Raw genomic sequence first — 18,110 nt, 5'->3', positions numbered from 1 at the left:
TGGCTTAGCCATAGAAGACAGAGGGTAGCGGTGAAAGGATGTTTTTCTGAATGGAGGTATTTAGTGGCATCACGTAGGGATCAGTGCTGGGACCTCTTCTGTTTGCAATATACATAAATGACTTGGAAGAAAATGTAGCTGATCTGATTAGCAAGGATGATACTAAGATTGCTGGAGTTGCGGATAATGATGAAGAGAATACAACTGGATATAGAAAATCTAGGGGAAGAAATGTCAGATGGAATTTAGTCCGGACAAATGCAAGATGATGCATTTTGGTAGATCTAATTCAGGTGGGAGCTATAAAATAAATAGCAGAACTATCAGGAGCATAGACACACAGAGAGATCTGGATGTATAGATCCACAGATCCTTAGAAGTGGCAGCACAGGTGGAAAAGGTGGTGAAGAAAGCATATGACATGCTTGCCTTCATCTGACAGGACATTGAGTATAAAAGTTGGCAAATTATGTTACAGTTACATAGAACATTGGTTAGCCAACATTTGGAATACTGTGTCCAAATCTGGTCACCACACTACCAGAACGACATGGAGGCTTTGGAGAGAGTACAGAAAAGATTTACCAGGATGTTGCCTGGTCTGGAAGGTATTCACTAAGGGAAGAGATTGAATAGGGTGGGATTTCTGTCACTGAAAAGAGGGGTGACTTGATAGAAGTTTATAAAATTATGAAGGGTATGGATAGGGTGAACAGTTGGAAGCTTTTTCCAGGCAAAATTGACAATTATAAGGGAGCACAAGTTCAAGGTAAGGGAGGAAAAGTTCAATGGAGATGTGCGGGGTGAAGTATTTTACACAGAGAGTGGCAATGACCTGGAATGCACTATCAAATGAGGTGGTTGAAGCAGATACATTGACGATATTTCAGACTTACCTGGATAGACACATGAACAGATGGGGAATAGAGGGATGCAGACAGTTGATCTAGATAGGACAACATGATCAGCGCAGTCTTGGAGGGCCAAAGGCCCTGTTCCTGTGCGATACTGTTCTTTATCCTTTGTTTAATCATCCATATTTGGACCAATGTTACTGACAGCACAATGACACTGGTTATCACTGCTGCCTCACAGTACCAGTGATCCAGATTCATTTCCAGACTTGTTTGACTGACTCTATGGAGTTTGCACATTCTCCCAGTGTCTGCATGGGTGTCCCAATGTATAGGTAGGTGGATTGGCCATGCTAAATTTTCCCTTAGTGTTCAAATGTGTGTAGGTTCGGTGGATTTGCCATGGTAATTACATGGGGTTATGAGGATCGAGTGGAGGGGAAGCACTTCAGTGGGATGTTCTTTCACAGAGTCAGTGCAGAAAGAGACCATTCAATCCACCCCTGTGGGGATTCAATGGTTCTATGAAGCTTGAACCCTAACTCTAAGTCAGAGGCAAGAGAGCTAGCACTGAGCCACAGCTGGCACACATTGAGGGCATACATCCAGATTCAAAGAAAGAAATGATGTGGAGATGCCAGCATTGGACTGATGGGGCACAGTAAGAAGGGATCGTCATCATCTGATTAAGGAGCAGAGCTTGTGATTCCAAATAAACCTGTTGGACTTTATTGTGAGATTTCTTACAAGAAAGAAAGAACAAAGAACAACACAGCACAGCCCTTTGGCCCTCCAAGCCTGTGTCAATCATGATGCCTGTATAAATTAAAATGCACTTACAAAGTCTGTATCCTTCCAGTCCCATCTGAGTCATGTATTTGTCTAGATGCCCCTTAAATGCCACTATCGCACCTGCTCCCACCACCCCCCAGGCAGTGCATCCCAGATATTAACCATCATCTGTGTAAAAAATTTGCCTCGCACATCTCTAAACTTTTCCCTACACACCTTAAACATATGTCCCCTGGTACTTGACTTTTCTACCCTAGGAAAGAGAATCTGACTACACTGTCCATGTCACTCATAATCCTGTAAACCTCTATCAGGTTGCCCTTCAACCTCTGTTGTTTCAGTGACAACAAACTGAGTTTATCCAATATCTCCTCATAGCTAATATCCTCCAGGCTGGGCAATACTGGTAAACCATTTCAGTACCCTCTCCAAAACATCCATATCCTTCTGGTAGTGTGGTGACCAGGGTTGTACACAATATTCCAAATGAGGTCTAACAAAGCTTCTGTCAGCTGTAGCATGACCTCCCGATTTCTATACTCAGTGCCCTGACCGATGAAGGCAAGCATGCTGTATGCCTTTTTGACTACTTTACCCACCTGTGTTGCCACTTTCAGCGATCAATGGACAGGTACGCCCAGATATCTCTTCCTGTCAATACTCCTAAGAGTTATACATTTACTGTATAATTCGTACATGCATTGGACCTTCCAAAATGCATTTCCTCACATTTGTCTGGATTAAACGCCATCTGCCATTTCTCCGCCCAAGTCTCCAACCGGTCTATATCTTGCTGTATCCTTTGACAGTCCTCTTCACTATTTACAATTCCACAAATTTTGTATGTCATCTGCAAAGTTACTACTAATCAGACCAACTACAATTTTCTCCAACTTATTTATATATACTACAAATAATGGTCCCAGAATTGATCCCCATGGAACATTGCATTCAGAAAAGCACTCCCCTACTGCTACCCTCTGCCTTCTATGCCCAAGCCAATTCTGTATCTATCCTGCCAGCTCTCCTCTGATCCCGTGTGACTTCACCTTTTATACCAGTTTACCATGAGGTACCTTTATCATCACTTAGGAATGATCTGTAGCTCAGGATGATGTCTTGTGAGCACATCCAAGTGGCCTCAGAGGGTGCATCAATAAATTGAGGAGACAAAGGTGTCCACCGCCGTAGTTATCACTGGAGCTCGCATACTTGAAAAAGCTAGGAGAATATAAAAAAAACTACGTCCAGAAAGAAACACTGTAACTTCATTGCAGTGTTAATGTAAACCAACCTGTGACTAATAAATTAACTTTAACTTTACTTTTAATGTCACTGTTTGAATTGAGGAAGGCCACAATGTTGGAAGCAGACAACAAACTATTTAACCAAAACGTTTTGTGTTTGAGCAGCTCAGCACATTTCACCCAAATTGACCCAATAATGTGCTGAAATTGAAAGATAAAGTGAAGTAATGAAAATAAGTAAGAACCAGTAGAGCAGACCAAAATAGATAATCCAGAAAGACGAGGAAAATTGAAGGCCATCATTATATAAACGTACAGTTGACAACTTTAATGCTCTGAGTCAGCCCTCAAACCATTTACAGGAAGATACTTTATACTCAATTAAGTTAGTTATAAGGTCATAAAACTGCACCACAGTATAATGGTGTCCAATGGATTATAGCCACTTATATAATTCACTTTCTTCTTGAAAAAAGTGCTGTTCACAACAGAAGGCATAAAAGATTGTGGGATAATCAAAAAACAGGGTTGATACAGAATTTGTATTTATATGTAAAAGAACCAAGAACAAGGGGAGATTATCTTTGGAAGTGACATCACAAAACAACTTTTCATTCAAAAGATAGTGGAAATCTTGAATTCTAGTCCCAAAGGACTGTGGATATGAGGGATTAATTGGAGCTTTCAAACTGAGATTGCAAAATATTTAGGTTTGGGGGTGGTGTTGAGAAATGTAGGGAAAAGGTGGGTAAATGGAATTTAGGTACAAATCAGTCATATCTAAATAAAGAATAAGTCAAGCTTACTGGGCTGAAAAGCCTACTCCTGTTTCAGTGCACATCAAGGGTAGCTGACCATTGGGCCACAGTCCTTGGAGTAGAGGAATGTGTGATTTGCAAAATTATGATTGCTTGGCTTATCTATGCAGATATATTTCAGCAAATGAAAGGTGTGCAACAACAATCAGCAAAATGTTTCACATGTATCTGTTTGCCTTGCTATAGATGTGCCACAATCCAAGCTGGTTCCACTCAGCAACAAACCTTACAAAAGCACATCATGATTTCTAGTAGGTACCAGCCCAGGGACACAAATTTTGCAAATTTAAAAAATGTGGAATGACATAACAAACAAGGAGACCATTTGTGCCATCATATTGTGCTAGCTCTTTAAAAGAGCTATCCATTCTCCCATGCTTTTCATTGTCAAGTGGGAACACGGCAATATAGAAATGAGAACAGGCCATTTGTTCCTCAAACTTGTCCTACAATTCAATGAAATTATATTTGACCTGTGAGATGATTCTATTTATCTGCCTTTACCACATATACCTTAATAGCTATAGTAAACAAAAATCCATCATTCTCAGATTTGAAACTACGGCTTGCTTACAAGCAAAAACTGAAGCAGAAGAATCCATCAAAAAACAGTCGTGCAATGTTGGCCTGAGGAATCAGATGATCTCCTATGGGACTGCTTGGAGTCAGTGGATTGGTCAGTATTTAAAAACTCTGCAAACAGCCACTACAGTAACTGGCTTCATTAGTAAGCGTGCAGAAGAATGTGTGCCAAAGAAGCAAATCCACGTGTTTCCCAACTGGAAACCACCTGTGAACAAGGATATCCTCTGTTTGCTGAAGTCTAGGTCTGGGCTGTTCAAGTCAGGTGACCCTGACCTATACAAGAAAGCCAGTTGGATCTAAGGAAATCCATCAAAGAAGCCAAAAAACATACCAGACCAAGATAGAATACTTGATTAGTCATACAGACTCCTGCCGACTATGGCAAAGTCTGCAAGACAGAACAGGCTACAAGATGAAGACATGTAAAATCACCAGCTCCAATGCACCCTGACGAGGTCAATGCTACGTCTGTTTTGAGCAAGAGGTCAACGAGAGCATGCCCCCCATCCTGGAAGCCCTGGATGAACCTGCATCTAAGGTCACCATTGCAGATGTCAGAGCGGCTTTCTTGAAGGTCGACTCATGGAAAGCGGCTGGCCCAGATGGGGTACCCAGATGAACAATCAGATCCTGTGCAGTTAGCGGGGGAATTCGCAGACAGCTTCAACCTCTCTTTACAACAATCTGAGGTCCCTATCTGCTTTAAGAAGATGTCCATCATCCCTGTATCAAAGAAAAGCCAAGCAGAGTGCCTTAATGACTATCGGCCAGTGGCTCTGGCATCCATCGTTATGAAGTGTTTCAAAAGGCACAAATCAATTCCAGCCTCCCGGACTGCCTGGATCCACTACAGTTTCCACTACCGCTGCAACAGGTCCACAGTAAACGCCATCTCCCTGGCCCTGCACTCAACCCTGAAACATCTACATGACAAAGACTCACCTGACGAAGGAGCAGCGCTCCGAAAGCTAGTGGCGTTTGCTACCAAATAAACCTGTTGGACTTTAACCTGGTGTTGTGAGACTTCTTACTGTGTTTACCCCAGTCCAATGACAGCATCTCCACATCAAAGACGCCTATGATAGACTCCTATTTATTGACTACAGCTCAACCTTCAACGCCATTATTCCTACAAAACTCAATTCCAAACTCTGTGGCCTGGGCCTTGGCTCCTCCCTCTGTGATTGAATCCTGAACTTCCTAACCCATAGACCACAACCAGTAAGGAGAGACAACAACACCTCCTCCAAAATCACCTTCGACACTGGGGCCCTACAAGGCTGTGTCTTCAGCTCCTACTATAATCCTTATACACCTATGACTGTCTGGCCAAGTTCCCCTCCAACTCCATTTTCAAGTTTGCTGATGATACCACATAGTGGGTCGGATCTCAAACAAGGACGAGACAGAGTACAGGAATGAGATAGAGAATCTGTGAACTGGTCCAGCGATAATAATCTCTCCCTCAATGTCAACAAAATGAAGACAATTGTCATTAACTTCAGGAAGCATAGAGGAGAACATACCCCTGTCTACATCAAAGGAACAAAGTAGAAAGGGTCGAGAGCTTCAATTTTTCAGGTGTCCAGGTCATCAACAACCTGTCCTCATTCCCCCATGCCAACACTATAGTTAAGAAAGCCTCTACTTTCTCAGAAGACTAAGGAAATTTGGCATGTCAGCTACGATTCTCACCAACTTTTATAGATGCACCACGAAAACCATTCTTTCTGGTTGTATCACAGCTTCTTGCCCAAGACCGCAAGAAACTACAAAACGCATGACCTTAAACTTCACAGCGATTGCTTTCTTTTGAAATTGATGTTTGAAGTTTGAAAGGAAACAGCAATATTAAGTGATTGATTTAAAAAAGGCTGTCAGAAAACAAATGTAGAAAGGCCACAAGGAAAAAACTCCCTAGTATTAATCTGGTAAATCCATTTCCTTCTTACAGTAAATGTTCTACTTGTGCTCATTTTTTCTCCCACTTCTGCACTATAGTGTGTTGTTGCTCTATATCCATAAGCAGGTTCTCTTTCACCAGTTCATTCCGACTCAAGCACATTTGTGTCTCTATATGGACCTGCATGGATCCGAGCTATGCCTAGCATTTTGTGGGCTCTTGCCTTGAACTGGAAAATTTTACTGACTATGCTTCCAATTTCCATCCTTCTCTTAGCTTCACATGATCCATCTTTGAGACTCTTCCTTTCTTTAACTTTTCTGTCTACGTTTCTGGGATTAGATTATCAGCCAATATTCACATTCAGACCACTGACCCTCACAACTACCTTCACTATATTGTATCACACCCTTCTAGTCTATTCTCCCAGTTTTTCAATTTCTGTCATATCTATTCGAATGCTACAACTTCCAGACTAGCATTTGCAATATGTCTCCCTCTTTCCTGAACTGATGATTAACCTTCACCATGGCTGACAGGGTCCTCACAAGTGTTCAGTCTATTTCACACACTTCTGTGTTCACTTTTTCCCCTCCCTCCCAGATCTATGATAGGGTTTACCTTGTCTTCAGCTTCCACCCAATCAGCCACCGTATTTGAAGGAAGATCTATTTCTGCCATCTCCAACATGATACCATCATCCCCCTCCTTCTGCTTTCTGCATTCCCTCCTTGAAATCCTGTCCTACTCCTCAGTCATCAACACCCCTCACTTTTCTATCTTTGCATACTTATGTGCAAGTGTAGGAGATGTAACAACTCCCTTTTACCTCCTGCCGCCTCACCATCCAAGGCTTGAAACACTCCTTTCACACAAAACAGTAATTTATTTGGACTTCTTTCAATTTAGTATACCATATTCACTGCTCCTAAAGTGGTCTCCTCTATACTGGGGAGAGCAAATGCATACTGGGTGACCACTTTGTTGAACATCTCCGTTCAGTCCCAAACTTGATCCGGCACTCCCAATCGCCTGTCATTTTTCTTCTCCTACTCTGACCTCCTTCAGTGTCCCAGTGAAACTTAATACAAACTCAAGGAATGGTATCTCATCCTTCATCTGGCACTGAACAATTTTATATCATAACATCTGGCCCTATTTTGATTCTTTTTTGTTGTTTTTTTTCTCTTGTTCTGGTCTTTATTCCTTCGTTTCCCATTCGGACGCTGCAACCTTGCCACTCGCACCTCAGTTGTCCCATTATCATTTCCTTTGGTCTTATATCACAAAGCTTTTTGTCATTCAACCTCCTGTCCACCATCCTATCAAAGGCCTTCCCATTTGTTCTCCTTCCCACATTCTGGCTTTTCAATTGCTCAAAATGTATTACTTTGTTTCAGTTTTGATGAAAGGTCACGCCCCCGGAATGTCACTCCACAGATGCTGCCTGACCTGTTGCGTATTTCCAGCATTCTATATAGTAAAAACAAATTTCTGTGGATACTGGAATCTGAAACAAGTTTTGACTTGAAACATTAGCTCCGTTCTCTCTCTCCATAAATACTGTTAAACCTGCTGAGATTTTCCAGCACTTTCTAGTTTGGTTTGAGATTGGAAAATCTAATAGGTAGGAAGATGGAGGAAGATCCAATTTTCCAACAAGAACAAAGAATTCGAGAAAAACTCAACGGGTCTGACAGCGTTTGTAAGGAGAGAAACAGAGTTAACGTTTGAGCAGTACTTTAATTATAATGGACAAATGAGAATTGTCTGCAAATAAGAATGTCCTCATTCTGTACTGTAAAAGGTTCTATGGCTCTAAGAAAATCAAGCCAAAAGTCACCTCACTCAGTGTTCCTCGGTGGAATAGCACTATCACCTGTGACTAGATGTGTCCAACAATTTAAGATTCAACATTGCTGCAGGGAATGAAACAGTTTCATTTCCCCTTTTGGCATCTTCTCTGTTCTGTGCAGGGTCAACACAGTAAAAAGTCTGACAACACCAAGTTTTAGTCCAACCGATTTATTTGATAGTAAACTCACTAGCTTTCGAGGGGTTTCCCTCTTCTTCAGGTGAATGGAGAGTTATGGCCTCAGACAGAGCATATAAAGCACAGACAGTTTAGAGATTACTGATTAGAATGCGAATCTTTACACCTAACCTGCTGTTCAAGTCCTAAAGTGGCCGACAATGTGTGTGGAAGGAGCACTGATCACAGGTTAAAGAGATGTGTAATGTCTCCAGACAGTGCAGTAAATGAGGTTTTGCAAACCCAGGCAAGTCACGGGGGTTACAGATAGTGCGACATGAACCCAAGATCCCTGTTGAGACCGTCCTCAGGGTCCACAGCCACCACCTTAAAAACTACATCAGTACCATTTCATCCTGCTTCAGTCTGCATGGCCCCATTTACTTGCTGCTTGAGAAGTAGTTAAGGAGCCAAAAACAAAGATTAGCTTCTGTGCATTAATGTGGTTTTAAATCAATGGGCGAAATTAATCAGCATTTTTTCTGAATGAACATCAAACTGTTGCACCCCAATATGCAGAGACGAAGTCCACCACCTTACTCCGTCTCCAGGTTCTCACAGGATTAATCGACACTAGGGCAATGCGTCAGAGTGACACTACAGCACATGAAAAATTTTTTTTTTTTGTTTATTCCAATCCAATCAAGTCAAATTAAAGCCAATTCAGAGTCCCAACAAGTTGGGACAGGGCTCTCACCTCCTGTCTTGGGCCTGATCTACATGATCCAAGCTGATTGGAGTAGGTATAGCTCCTCCTCCAAGGTTTGATCTTATTTGCATATTAGCCAAAAGGCCGAGATGCCGCTTTTAAAAATTGCTTCAAATGAAGCTGAAATGCAACCCAATGACTTCAACCAAGCACAGCATGTCGATACTACACTTGATCTTAGCCAAAAGGCAGAGAACACTATAGAAATGATCCCTACACATGCCGGCAGAACAAGAGGAGGGGAGAAAGTTCAAAAAAGAATGAACAGGAAAACTGATGATTCTCCTCATGTAGATGCAAGATACAAGAAACTGGAAATTATCTTGGTTATTGTTCAGTGATGGATGTTACTCATTTGAAATACTAGAGGATGTGAAACTTTCTGTCCTGTGGTTTGTGAAGTTGCAGTTGACAGCTAAGGACTAATGCATAAGTCCAGCAATAACAATCATGGATCTCTCAGTCAGTTTTCCTGGAGAATTACAATCCTTTGTACCTCCCTGGGGTCAAATATTTGAACGTGATATGGCAAAGGACACGGCTCCAAAATCATTCACTACGATGCTAATGTCTCCAAGTACAGAGCGTGCTCTTCAGAATTACAGCATCCAGCTGCTTTATCGAAAAGGACTGCCTTGGGGCCAGTACAAAATGGGTTTAAAGCAGCTTGGCTCCTATAGTTAACTAATAGCTATTCACTCTGAATTCTGCAGGTATCATTTCAAGTTTAACACTTTAAGCCAAAAACATAAACATATTGTGTTAATATAGAGGACGATGGGAGTGAGGGATTAGAAATGTGGAGTGGAGAACTGGGCATGAAAGAAGAGCAAGGCACCAGAGCAGGAAGCAAGCGTCTTTAAGGATTTCTGCATTGATATTATTTTAAGATTGCGGATATTGACTCTTGCACAGGGAAGGAAATATCAAAAAGGGCATTTCAACCATGGCACAGGATCTTCTGCTGCTGGACAATTAAATTAAATTACTATCTTAGAATGCAAATCGACAAATCTGAGGTGTTCTGAAGTTAGAAGTTCACAGTTTCTTTCTGGAAATCTCCTAGAAACTGCAATAATGAAGTGTGGGTAGCAGGGGCCTCCAGCTGTTACACTCCTTCAATTTTACTAGCACTCTTGCATTCAATATACACCAGCAGCACTCTCCCTGCACACAGTGAAGGCTGCTAGGTGACCTAGCAGTCTCATTTGCTGACTCAGTCTCCTGCCTCCACATCTTGATAGTCGTCCTGAACTGGATAGTGGCCTTGGGGGCACCCTTTTAAATGGGCGCTTTGTACCTCAGGAGACACACTGATGCTGCGAATGAGGATTTAAGAAAGAGGTCTCAACTGCCAAAAAGACTGGAGGATTCAACCAGCCCAACTCAAGCAGTCCTTAACTGGAAGAAAACCTGCAGTTTTGTCTCAGTATTCTGATGAAGGGTTATCTTGATTTGAAATATTGGCTCTATTCTCTCTTCAGAGATACCATTAGACCTGTTGAGGTTTTCCAACGTTTTCAGTTTTGCTCCCCAGAGCATCACTCTTAGTATTACAGTACAGTAATAGCAGAAAGTATGGCATCAGGCACCTAAGCAGTGGTACATAGGGAAGATTGAGACAGTCAATTCATTTTATCATTGATATCAGAACCTCATCTGCACTTCGACATTTAGTCCTAACTTTTTTCCCTTCCTTATTGATGGTTCCTCGTGGGAGAAGAGAACCAAGATTAAGTCTTTTTGTGGATTCAGTAATGGGATATCTCCAGGGTTCACTGCTCAACTAGAAGTAAACTTATTGCACCTAATGATAAGCACAGAGTGTATTATTGTCCTATTGTAGAACTCCACTCTATAGTTAAAGTGTCGATGTTACTTGATATAGCAGACCATCCACCTGCATTATGATTTCCAAACCTTATGTGCCAACCTCTTAGACCTGGCCAATCTCAGAATGCAGTCAGGTGAAAGGCATGAGAATCTGCATCAACATCTGATGCCTTTCTCAGAGGATAAATTCCTGCTGAAAGATGGGCTCAATCATCATGATCTACGTCTTGATGAGGATGAGGAGATATCACCCTCACTAGGGAACACTGGCTCCAATGTTGGCTACAACTCATTCATCTGAGCCTTTCGTGGAATGAGGGCGTCGCTGGCTAGGCCAGCACTTACTGCCCATCCCTCACTTTTGAGAAGATGATGATGAGCTGCCTTCTTGAACTGCTATAGCACATGTAGTGTAGATACGCCCACAGTGCTGGTAAAGAGGAAATTCCAGGATTTTGATGCAGCTACAGTGAAGGAACAGTGATATAGTTCCAAGTCAGGGTGGTGAGTGGCTTGCAGGGGAGCCTCCAGGCGGTAATGTTCCCATGTATGTGCTGCCCTTGTCCTTCTAGATTGTCATGGTCTTGGAAGGTTTCGGGTTTGAAAGGGACTCAGTAAAGAACCTTGGTGAGTTCCTGTAGTGCATATTGTAGATGGTACACACTGCTGCAACTGTGTGTTGATGTTTGTGGATGGGGTGTCAATCAAGGTGTCCTGGAGGATGTCAAGCTTCTTGAGTGTCATTGGAGCTGCACTTATCCAAGCAGATGGAGAGTATTCCATCACACTCTTGACTTGTGCCTTGTAGGGGCAGCACAGTGGTACAGTGGTTAGCATTGCTGCCTCACAGCACCAGGGACCCAGGTTCAATTCCCAGCTTGTCACTGTCTGTTCAGAGTTAATTATGGCTAATTAGTTCCTCAGCAAGTATTGTTTCCTGCCAGATTAAGATGCCAGGATCTGACTAAAGCTGGGAAGATAGCTGCTATACTGGAAGATGATTATGTCATTGCAGACATTTATTTAGACAAAATGGATGAGGAACCTGCTAATACACAGCTGATGTTAGATCCACAAGTCACCCGACTTAGGCTCATTCTTCAAGTACCACACTACTTGAGTGAATTTTGGAATGAATCTTTGGCTGAGACACCGAGTTTCACAGTTGTGGAAGCATGGCTACATCTATGAAACTTATTGTCCCAATCAGAGTTCATGCCAATCTGCTCACCAGGCTGATGGTTCATTACCCTTACATGTTGGTGAAGCACACTTGTCACCGTCCAGGGACCATCACAATCTTGCCTTCAAATGCCTGGTCACAGAGTACATTGATGTTGAGGTACTTGCAGGCATTCTGCTCTTGGAAACCAATGATTTTGCCAAATGCTTACTGTTTGTTAATGATTCTATCACCTATGTTTAGGTAATTTATGCTTCTTCAAGCTAGCCATGCAGAGTGAGATAAACCCATGTACTTTTTGCTCCCTGAAGGTCAACAACATTCTGGGCTTGGGATTTCATCGAGATGACCCAATCAGATGATTTTGCAGACCTCATAACATTTGCATTCGAACGATCCTCTCTTCCTTCAAGACCAAAGCATTCCAAGTCACCCAAAGTCCAGCCTCCACCACACTGTTGAATAGAGTAACTTACAAGATTCATATTGTGAGCCTTTCCTATGAACCGCAGGCCTTGTCAAACAATTAACATTCTGCTTGGAAATTAATGTTAATATCTGGGGACAGAATAAACCCCAGTGGCACACGGATAGTCCAGCTGTATGAAAGGTGTTTGCATGCCTAGTATACGTACCATTTGTTGCAACTCCTGTACTGGCATTTGGATTGCCTTTCACAAAGACTCATTAGTTTCCTATGTTTATGATGCTGCATTCTTTGGGCATGTATGTTCACATGAGATTTCACTTTGATGTGAAGGAGCAGTTTACATATATTCACCTTGGTTTGTCTGGCATAGTTAATCAATACAACATGGGAATCTGACATACAGGGAAGAGAAAAAGAAAGAGGTAATGCCATCGTCATATTTGATCAGCTGATGGCTGAGGGCCCATTCCCATGTTGGTGCGGCCACTTTGAATTGCCAATTGTGTTGCTTGATTTCATGGTTGCATTGAAATTTAACATTTTCACCTGAACACTGCTGATATTGTGATCCAGTTTATTTGCCAACCTGAAGGTAGCCACGGCCTCACTGGGACAGACTGAAGAGTACTAGAAATATGATAAATCCATTTGTTTTTTGTAAATTTGGTAACAGTTCTACAAGTTCAGACAAGAAAAATATATGTTCAGCTGGTCAGCACCTGTTCAGCAGCATTAGTCCCAAGAGTAGCAGGTTCCATCAGCCATCTTCTTATTTCTTTAATTTGTAGTGTTTGCTAATTGAGACTGTTTGCTATCAAACAACTATCCCTGTGGATTACTCAGGCATATCAGCTCTGCAAGTATAATTTGAGTCAATAATACAGAATTCTATAAAAGTACATGTCAGACCTGGGCACACTGAAATACAAGATTGAAAGTAAGGTCCATAATATATTTTGTTATGTATCCAAAGTCTGATAAAAGATTAAATAAAAGGAAAACTGACAATAGTACAATACTGGAGAATTGGAATAAAACCAAAAAGAATGCACAGCAGGTTTGTCAGAATTTGAAAGGCAAAAGCTGTGTTTGTACTTGTGCATTGAGCATGAAGACTGGCATCAGACTGTTGGGCTGCATTTTTTGTTCCTGAGCTGTGAACACCATATTAGCATCTGATGAAATATGCTGGCCCTAATCCTTAACTGGTCTTTTCATTTTCAGGAGCTAATGATATGCAGCACATTATTTTGCTTTTAATATTGATTTCAGGGGCTTATTTTTAAAATATTCTTTCACAAGGTGTAGGCACCTCTAGTTAAGCCAGCATTCATTGTCCATCCCTAATTGTCCTCGAGAAAGTTGCGGTGAGTGAGTGGCATATTGAATTGTTACATATGTGATATAGTGCTTTAGGGATCAGCACTCTCTTCTCATGCAGTACAAATTGTTGTTCCCTTTTATATTAGAATTACTGGCAATCTGTCCCACTGAGTGCAATATTAAAATATTAAAAGCTTCGACATCAGGGGGTGACGCCATAGTGCCGTGCTAACCTTTTTAGTGATTCGGCCAATTCGGTGGATTCCCGTGAACATTTGCGCCGCGCTTGGTATGGCTCCTGCTCTGGCCAAGACTGCAAGAAACTGCAAAGGGTCGTGAACGAAGCTCAGTCCATCATGCTCACCTGCCTCCCACCCATTGGCTCAGTAAAGCAGCCAGCATAATCAGGAACACTACGCACCACGGACATTTTCTCTTCCACCTTCTTCCATTGGGAAAAAGATACAAAAGTCTGAGACCATGTACCAAACTACTCAAGAACAGCTTCTTCCCTGTTGCCATCAGACTTCTGAATGGACATAGGTTGTATTAAGTTGACCTTTCTCCACATCCTAGCCATAACTGTAACACTACATTCTGCACCCTCTCCCTTCCTTCTCTATGAATAAAATCATACAGCTTTGTCTGTATAGCATGCAAGAAACAGTACTTTTCAACTGTATATTAATACATGTGACAATAATAAATTAAATCAAAAGGAATTGCGTTCCCCAGACTTTGAACACGTGCTGCTATTATTGCAGACAGAGAGTGCAAGCTCAAAATTACCCCCACAGTAGTTGTTTGAGTTTTCCACTTTCAAACACAACTTTGAACTTGATAGGCGAAGGGTCATCTTGACTCCAAATGTTGGCTCTATTTTCTCTTCATAGATGCTGTTGGACCTGCAGAGGTTTTCCAGCATTTTCTGTTGTTATTTGAACTTGATCATTCTTTGTTCATTATTAGATAAATAATGAATTAATTAATTCATTACTAAATTTAAAATGGCATGCCCCTTTGTTGGTTCAAATATATATTGCAGTGGAAAATGATCGCAAGCGTACTGTTTTGACATATGCCAGTCTGCTTACTGCAATCTATAAAAACATAAAAACACAGGAATTAGGAGCAAGTGTGGGCAATTCAGCCCCTCAAGCCTTCTCTGCCATTCAATATGGTCATGGCTGATCTTATCTCAATCGCATTTCCATCTTACCACTTGCTCTTCAAAACCATTCATCCTGCTAAGAATTAAAAACTTATTTTTCTCTCCTTAAATTTGTTTAGTGTTCCAGCATCCACTGCACTCTAGGGTAGAGTATTACACAGATTCACGCAGATTTGCGTAAAGTAATTTCTCCTCATTTCTGTTTTAAATCTGCCACCTCTTAGCCTAAAGCCATGGTCTCTTATTCCAGAATGTCCAACAAGATGAATCATCTGTTCTATGCCTACTCTTTAAATCCCCTTTAGATCTTTTAATACTTCAATTAAATCTCCTCTCATTCTTCTAAACTCCAGTGAAATATGCCTAAACTGCTCAAACTCTCTTCTTATGACAAGTCCTTTATCCTGGAATCAATCTAATGAATACTCTTTGAACTGCCTCTAATTCACTTATGCCCTTTCTCAAGTAAGACCAAAACTATGCGCAGTACTCCAGATATGGTCTCACCAATGCCCATACAGATGTAATAGCACCTCCCTACTTTTATATTCTATTCCTTTAGCAATAAATGCAAAAAATTAATTTGCCTTTCTTATGCCTGCTGCACCTAGTCATAGAGGCATAGTGCAGAGAAAAAGCCCTTTGGCCCATCGAGTCTGCGCTGACAGAAACTACTACTAAAGCAGCATTAATCCCACTTTCCTGCACTAGTCCCACATCCGTGAATGCTAACTTGAATTCTATACAGTAACTTTCTGCGATTCATGCATGAAGCCACCCAGATCCCTCTGCACCAAAGCAGTTTGAAGTTTCTCTCCATTTGGATAATAAATTGCTTTTTATTCCTCTGACCAAAATGGATGACCTCACACTTATCCTTGTTAAATTCCATCTGCTAGATTTTGGCCCACTCACCTGACCTATCCATATCCATTTGTAAATGTCTTGTATCCTCATTGCAACTTGCTTTCTCATCTATTGTAGTGTGATTTGCAAATTTGGCTGCAGTAGATTCAACCTCTGCCATTCAAGTCATTAATATAGACTGTAGTTAAAAATCCCCATTAAATTCTCTCTGCCTTTGCTACATGCTTGTTGCAGTTATGCAATCTATTGTTTTGCAGCTGCTACCAGATTGTTTGGTTGGGGGGGTGGGGCAGAGGGGATGGGGTGTGAGGTCACGTACCAACCGACTCAAGAACAGCTTCTTCCCTGCTGCTGTCAGGCTTCTGAATGAACCTACCTCACATTAAGCTGATCTTTCTCTACACCCTCGCTATGAATGAAACACCACATTCTGCGCTCTCTCGTTTCCTTCTCTATGAATGGTATGTTCTGTCTATATAGCGCGCCAGAGACAATATTTTTCACTGTATGTTAATACATGTGACAATAATAAAACAAATCAAATCACTCCAAAGTAGCCTAGCAAGTCTCTTAGGCATGTCAATGAAGGCTAGCCTTTCCCATGTCTGCAGAATGAACAAAATGAAATGATTAGATTTAGCCATTTTCATCTGGCATCAGTTCAAATACTAATAATTCATCCATGGCTCAGTTAGTGAATCTCATGCTTCTGAGTGAGAAAGTTATGGGTTCAAGCCCTGTCCTTGTGTGAAAACTGGTCTTGCAGTTAAATAGCTACTACACTTTGGACAGGCAGGGAGAGAAATAGAGGCTGCAATTCTCCCAAAAAGTGTCAAATTTGCAGGAAAACTGGTGCAAATCACGGTTTTTACTGTGCAACTTCACACTCAAATCTTCCACGTTCTGTGCAATGCAGAGGTTACAATCGTGAATATAATTAAAAGTTCAGGGCAGGATCCATTCACACCAGAGGCTGACAGTTCCAGGCCTCTGTGCATGCGCAATGGCCCCTATCTGTCAGGCTGCAGTTTGCTGGTCAGATTGCAGTCCTACTTCTCCTGACACCCCAATGGCCTGATCGTGATCTCCACGAGCATTCCCAGGCCCCATCAGTGACGATCCTCCTACTCACCCCCCCGCTACACAGATCTCTGGCAGCTCACAACGCCCCCCTGCCCCTCCCCCGGCACACACCCCAGGCTGACCACCCCCTCCCTCTGTCCAGCCCTGACCTATCCCAATGCAGTGACAGAAGGACCCCACCTCATCCCTAGCTGGTCCCACCCCCTTGGCCATGCCCGTTTGGCACAACCCAGCCTATGCCATTCTAGCACTGCCCAAGGGGCTAAATGCCTATCCCCATTCCCCTGGGCATGGGCATTTTGCCCCTTGGGCAGTGCTGGGGGGGGCACAGGCTGACACTGCCAGGGTGCCCATGACCAGGAGGCACCAACCCCTCCCCCCCCCCACTCGACCACCTGCGGGGCCTTCTTTGGCCCCCCCTTTCACTCCAGTGGGCTCACCCCACTAGTTCCCCGAAAGTGGGGAATTAGTCTGAGCCCCACTGGAGTGATGAGGTGGAAGATGCTAGCAGGATGGAGAATTCAGTCACGGGCCTGCTAATCACATTAAAATAAGATTAGAAACAGATGCAAAATGCTTACCTTGTGTTTCTGCTGGTTTCCAGGGTGGCTTAGATGGCGCCAAATATCATGCATTGTGAGATGTGCGCGTGGCAGGAACGCATGTGCAAATCCCTCGAATTGGCTGATACGTGATCCTCCTGGCCCATCGGCAGGATGGGAGAATCGTCCCCCCCGAGAGTTGTGATGAAGGGGAAATTGGTTGAGTGAAAAGCTAGTTTTTCGCTGTATACCCTATTTAATTTCAAAGTACTTCTTTGGCTCTGAAGTGCTTTTGGATATGCTGAAAGATCCTTTTAACCAACTGGCTTGAGGTCAGAAAGTTGAGAGTTTCAATGCAATGTTCAATGCAATCATAACTTGGAGTTGCCATGGTTACAGTTGTCCTCCAATGGCAAGTGGATTGCAAAACTGTTAAAGGAAAACAGCTACTAGCTCACAGAAAAGTTGAACTCATTGCATTGTTTTCAATCCTAGCTAAATGTCGATTTTATTTTCACATGTGTGGAATAATAAACCTGTCTTTCATGATTTAAAGTCTGGTGACGATTTGCCTAAAGGCAGGTCTTTTGTTCATTTTTTCATGCCTCGTGGTCTAGCACTTTTCAGTTACTCTTAACAACCTCCCATTTTCAACCAGTGAGTAATAGGACTAGGGAAAAGATTAAGTTACATTGTTTCCTATCGTCTTTGTCATATGCGCTTAAACAAACCTCAAGC

This window comes from Carcharhinus amblyrhynchos, chromosome 6 (genome assembly GCF_965287045.1).
Source record: "Carcharhinus amblyrhynchos chromosome 6, sCarAmb.v2.hapA, whole genome shotgun sequence".
In the NCBI taxonomy this organism is placed as follows: domain Eukaryota; kingdom Metazoa; phylum Chordata; class Chondrichthyes; order Carcharhiniformes; family Carcharhinidae; genus Carcharhinus; species Carcharhinus amblyrhynchos.
Note: the sequence above shows the minus strand (reverse complement) of the source record.